This window comes from Betta splendens, chromosome 5 (assembly GCF_900634795.4).
Source record: "Betta splendens chromosome 5, fBetSpl5.4, whole genome shotgun sequence".
Taxonomy (NCBI): Eukaryota; Metazoa; Chordata; class Actinopteri; order Anabantiformes; family Osphronemidae; genus Betta; species Betta splendens.
Window position 1 is genome coordinate 11704253 of NC_040885.2, and position 6322 is coordinate 11710574.

Consider the following 6322-nt stretch of genomic DNA (forward strand, 5'->3'; position numbering starts at 1 on the left):
TGTGTGGGTGGTACGGGATAAATGACTATTGTTGATGTGGGAGTGGAATGACACCGGGACGCTCAACCCCAGAAGACAGGGAACCAATGAGATGCCAGTTGTGAGTAAATAGTTGTGAACTTTGGATAGTGTTGATTTTCTGCCAAAGAGGACGAATTTGAATCATAGTTTTATCAGTGTTGTTCAAGATTCAAAAAAACTTAAGACTTAAAAAAACTTTATCAATCCAGGAAGAAAATCTCTTTCCTAGTTTGACTGCGCTCAACACAAACAGACAAAAAGGGGATGAAAAGGATCCACAAACACAAATAACATACAAGTTGTCTTTCAATGACAATAAATATGTATTATATTACAGTATATTTAAATATAGAGAAACATTGTGGTATACAGACAAATTATGTAAATTATTATATACTGTATATAATAATTATATATTTTTTCCATAATGAATTAATAATATTTTGTTTTAGATGTTTTAGATTGGAAGTTGGATTGAAAAGGTGAATAAAGGTGATTTTTGATCATCTGGGCAGAACTTACTGTACTTATTGGGAACTACTGTACTGCAGTTATTTGCAAGATTGCTGGTTAGCGCTGCAGTTCCACCATGTGTGAGAACAATTCCAATATTGAAAAAAGGACTAATCTTGTTCGTACATTTGAGTCAACTGCCTATTTCTTTGTCACAGCAGCTACTGGTACAGTATTTCATAAGATGTACTGTAAATGATGATGTGTGTGTGTGTGTGTGTGTGTGTGTGTGTGTGTGTGTGTGTGTGTGTGTGTGTGTGTGTGTGTGTTAGGAGGTTGATACAAGACAAACAGGAGGCACCGTTGCACTCTGACAGGAGCCATCATGGGGAGAGCTCTGATACAAACCACCCTCTTTGGTCTGTTTCTGACTTTGGTCACCTCATTACCAAATAAAGTAAGTTCATAAAAGCTGAGTAACTACAGTAACTTCAGTATTTTACAGGAGAAGGACAACTATGGTTAATGATTGATGATTAATGATTAATGATGATGATTGATGATTAATGTAGATTAGCTTTGTGAGTTTTTTGCATGTACTGTATAATAAAACCTTTGTTTGCAGCACATTGCAGGATGTAGTTTCAGTCGTAACCTTTTGAAAAGACAAAACCATGTTTTTGTGCTTGAAGGTGCATTAGTCTGATTGTGAAAACATATTCTGATGTTGAATTTGTTGGTGAATCTTGTTAGGGACAAAGAGCAGAGTTCAGTAGACATAATCAATAGCTACAGTAAATAGCTGGTGCAAACACTGTGATCCAGGTGAGTTGAGTCATTGACTTCTTACTCCTAGAGTTAAAACGTTTCACCATATGTTCAGGTAGTTCCTTCAGCCTGAGGAATGTTGATTAGAGACCACAAATACGTATATCCTCCAGGTACATTTCACCTCACACCTGTAAATAATAGGCTATTATGTGGACAAAGGACTGGAGCTAGAAAGTAGATGTAAATGTTATATGAGCACATGGACAATTCTAAGAGCAGATTCATGAGATGTTTCTGGGGTTTGAGACTATCAAGATATGATCTTGGTCAGCCAGTGGTCAGGCAAAAGATCAGTATTCTTTATTTACTACCCTCCTGTATTTTCCTAGGATGACTGAGACATCTACAGCTTTCACATCAACTCCACAGTGACCAGTCGTTACGCTACAACAGTCATCACAAGCCGTGTGGCCAATCGAATGAACGAATCCAAGGAAGTAGAATTCCAAGTGCGGATTCCCAAGAATGCCTTCATCAGTAAATTCAGAATGTGTGTGAAATATTTACGTAGGTTTACACATGAACAATAAAAGAGTACGAACTGCAAATCCATGCTCGGCCGATGCAGCCTGTCAGCGACTTCTAGGTAGGTCTCATCATGTAGTGGTCATGCAGGGAGGGTTGGGGTCATTACATATTGATTTATGAGTGGTTCTAAGTATTTCCCTTCCAGGTTGATGTGTACATTGATGAAAAGGCCGGCATCAGTTTCCTGGAGGTTAAAGGTGGACTAAGCACCAAAGCTCTGGCTAATGCCATCACCAAAACACTGACAGACAAACAGGTACAGCAGGAAGTGATGGCAAATCCTTACAGTATGTTTATTAGTTTGTTTCATCCGGTTTACTGTGCAGTCAATGTTGTGACTTCACGTATTTCAGGCTTGATAGAGACACACTTGTGAGAGGAAAATTAAATTAAAATGTCTTTAATGCTCATAGAGTTTTATTTTGAAACATAACAAATGTGTACCGTCCTATGTATGTATGTTCTAAATCTGTGCCCTATTGTCATCCAGTAAAAGCTGAAATTGGCTTCACGCTCCCAAAGCAGTTTGGTAGATTCTCTCTAAACTAGAACATTTGCCAAAATTTAGCTAAAAATTGTCTGGACTAAAATATTTTTAATAAAATATGTCGTTATGGTACTGTAAATAAAAAATAAAAAAGGTAAATAAAAATATTTCACATTGATGTTTTGCAACACAACTGTATGTTGCTCAGAGAAAATAATATGCACCACAACAACATGTTTATGCTCTTTTTTTATTATCAAATTTCTTATCAAAGTTCTTTTACAGCCATTAGAATTGTTTTAGCATTTATGTACAATTTTTTTAGGAATTGGTGCTGGTGCTGGTAGTGCTGGAAGAGCAGGTACTGTATTATTTTTCTTTTAATATTCTTTTTATGTACAGTAACTACACTATATGTCCTAATGTTCCCTAGTTGATACCAACTTAAATGTAGCAAAGACCATATTAAGTCCCTATTTACAAAAACATAGCTGAAATCACTAACAGTACGAAAAGTCAAGGTACCCGCACTTTCTTTCATACAGGAGGTGTAAATAGCGGAAAACCCAAAAATGTTCTTGAGATTTACATTAGAAACACTTGTTTTATGTCTTATTAGAGCACATCTCATTAGTATCATTAACAATATTTAAACAGGTACATTAAAATTGTTACCAACTGTCAGGTTTTCGTTCTTGGTTTCATTTTGAAAGGACTTTTCTGTTTTTGATTCCAGTTTCCGGTTTTATTTTGTAAGCACTTCCGTTTCTTGTCACACCACAGCAGTTCCCGCTTCACTCCCGGTCCTCATTACACACACCTGTTTTGTATCAGTAATCAACTTCTTGCATTTAACCACCACCTGTCGCCTTAGTTCTCCGCCAGATCGTCGTACTTATGTCAGTCAGTACCTACCAGCGTTTCACCGTCCTACCTGTTTGTGTCTCGACCCCGCTTCGTGTTCCTGACTCCCGATTCCTGCCTGCTCCTTACCGGTACTGTAAACCTTATCAATCCTGTTGCCGAACCCTTGCCTGTCCCTGGACTTGTTTTTTGCCTGCGTCTGTTGTACCTCAACCTGAGATAAAGTGTGTTTGACCTGGACCGTCTGTTATAAGGAGTTCTGCATTAAAGCCGTAAATTTCACCCTCTGTCTGACGTCTCGGTGCTGTGCACGTGGTCCGATCTTTGCCAAAACCTGACACCAACATCTTTCAAAATAAACAAATGTTACATCTTATATCAATACATCTTAACCCATCTAATAGAAATTTTCTTATCTTACTGTGAATGTTTCTTTTTTTATTAACTAATGTAGTTGATGTATTTATGGCATTTTTTAAGGTGCTGCAGATTATGATGTTTCCTATTATAACAGTAATGTATGATGTATTGTATGTAGGATTATGGTGGAGAGTAGGTATTGTATTTTTTTTTCTTTTAATACTCTTGTGATATACAGTAGCTTTTATTTAACATTATGCATGTGCACAGATCTGTTGATGTTCTCTGACTGATATCCTCTTAAATGCGTAGCAAAGATCAGAAACCCATATTTGCAAGAACATAACTGAAATCCTTAGTGTGAAATCATTATTGCTGCATACTTTAACTGTACACAAACACTCACACAAGACCAAAGGTGTTAGTGTCTTTCCACAAGATATCATCTTAATTCATTCAGATTCATTATATCTTAATGAATCTAATAGAAAATTTCTTATCTTACTGTAAATGTTACTTTTTTATTAACTCATGTATTTGATGTATTTATGGCATGCGTTTTGGGTCAACAACCTCTACTGGTACAATTAAAATTATTTTTTTAATGAAGGATTTATAAAATAATGATGCACAACATTTAATATATTATAATGAAAATATTGTGTGATGGAGCCATAAAGCTGTGTTTACATGTGACATCATTTGAATGGTTTATAAACATATGTCTTACTGCAATATTTTGTTTGTTTTGTCAGTAATGATATCTGCTGATGATCTCCCCTCAGAGGCTGCTAGTACAATAAGATTTTACTCCAAAATTTCTTAAATAAAGGACCAAACAAAGGCCTTCACAACATTTAAAGGGATGTAAAAAGCCTGTGGTTAAATGTAAATGGTGAGGAATAATATTTTATCTAGCTGTAGATGGATATATTTATATATTTAATTTTTAAGAAATATTTATGTATACAGCCATGTATGCAGCTTTTGGTTTACAGAAGTTTGGGATTATGCGCCTACAAAAGTCACTGCTATAGTGTTTTAGCTTCATAAAAATGTTATTTTTGTTTGAATCATCAAATATAGTTACTTTTAAATTGTGAAATCACACACTGAAACTGAAATACATCAATAATAATGTGCATACAATTAAATATATGTGTATGTGTAAATGGATAGCAGTCTGATCACTTGGCCCAATCCTAGCCTAAAACTTCTTCACCATCCCAGTGAGGGTCAGTACAACATTTCTTGTAATTTCATTGTTTCTTTATTATTTTAAACTACAGAACTAATAAAATATTTATTGTTTTCCATAAAAAGGTAATTTATAGACAGATGTATTCCCAAATTTCAGTTGGGAACACATCTGTCAAACATTTCAGACATCTGTTTTCTTTTTAACAGAGCTATCTGTGTTTGATCATCTTGATTCAATGAAAAACAGAGGCTTTAAAATAATTGGCATCCATTTAAAAAATGGCCAGTTTGTTGAGATCACCACAGTTGGCATCAATGTAAGACAATCGTCAGGAGATATGCGCTCCTCTGAACGGAACCCTGAGCGAGTAGTCAAAGGACCTCCTTTATCTCTAACTTGTCTAACAGCTGCTTTCTACCCTCCCTTATAGTGTGTTAATGACTATTGGTGCAGTGTATAACAGGAAAAATGTTGGACAAGCTTTGTACTGTATTTATGTATTTTTTCCAGCATTACAGTGACTGGACGAGACAAGGAATTTGATGTTGCCGTTGGAGACACTCGCATGGTCGTCTTAATTCATGAGGTGGATGGTAACAAATTCCGTTGGCCGGTTTTAAGACAGAAGCTGTCGGACAACAACATTGATGGAATTTTAGGTTTGTTTGAATGAATCAGAAAATGAGTCAATGTTTGCAACCATATGAGGTTGAAAAATCATTCAAGTATTCTCTGCTTTTGCTTATATTATGTGTCCAGTTCTAAAGCCAGCAGTTTATGAGGAGTTGCAGCAAAGTCCCTCCACAAAGCTGAAGATCAGAGATCAGGAGATTGTTGTCACCAGGTACAGTTTGGTCTCATACCCTTTAGTATTAAACCACAGAATGAAAAGCTATTTAAAAGTGAACATTAGTATAAAGAAGCTCCTTCTACAAAAACATGACCATGTCTGTGGTTCCTTTGCAGATCCAGTGCTGTTGACTACAGTATTTCTGCTGCCCCAACACTGGACTGCTGGTTCATGTCTGCTGAGTCCGCTCTGCAGAGAAGCCTGGATGATTTCACTGTTTAATCACCAGAAATATAATAGTTTAAAGAAAATAATTAATTCACTATAGACAAAAATTTGAATCAATAAAACATATTCCAAACCTTTGCTTGTCTGAAACTTAATATTCATCTTAGATGCATAGGATGTGTCAGTCCTTACATTTATTTGGAATAATATTTAATCTAAAATTAAAGAATTTATTACATTTCTGTATATGTAAAAGAAGAAATGTCAACAAAGGCCTGTTCTGGAAAACTGGAGATCATGACTGAGTTGACAGACTCTAGTAGAAAACAATGTAGGACCATAGAAAACAAAAGAGGACCGTCCAAACCTGCTCCTGTGCTTATTGATGGCTTGTGAGGTTATGTACATGAGTACAGTAGTTTGGAGAATCATCCAGGTGCTGGCAGAAATGATGCTGGATGGGTTGAAAAGGCTGGAGCTTATGGAGTGATTTGTAGGGGAGAAAGGGTCAATATGGGAGGTAACAAGGCTGGTAAAAAGATGGAGGCGGTACAGGATA

At 36.1% G+C, this 6322-nt stretch overlaps 1 long non-coding RNA gene across 3 annotated transcripts; it reads left to right on the plus strand.

Annotated features, from left to right (window-relative positions):
• Nucleotides 1-827: 827 nt before the first annotated feature.
• LOC129604094 (uncharacterized) lies at nt 828-5832 on the plus strand. Of its 3 annotated transcripts, XR_008694697.1 has the most exons (7): nt 828-931; nt 1635-1891; nt 1979-2089; nt 2646-4439; nt 5256-5404; nt 5505-5589; nt 5712-5832. It is a non-coding gene; the product is annotated as an uncharacterized LOC129604094 (long non-coding RNA). The 3 variants fall into 3 exon arrangements; XR_008694696.1 differs by having other exon boundaries at nt 2646-5404; XR_008694695.1 differs by lacking the exons at nt 2646-4439; nt 5256-5404; nt 5505-5589; nt 5712-5832 and having other exon boundaries at nt 1635-2340.
• The last annotated feature ends 490 nt before the right edge of the window (nt 5833-6322 follow it).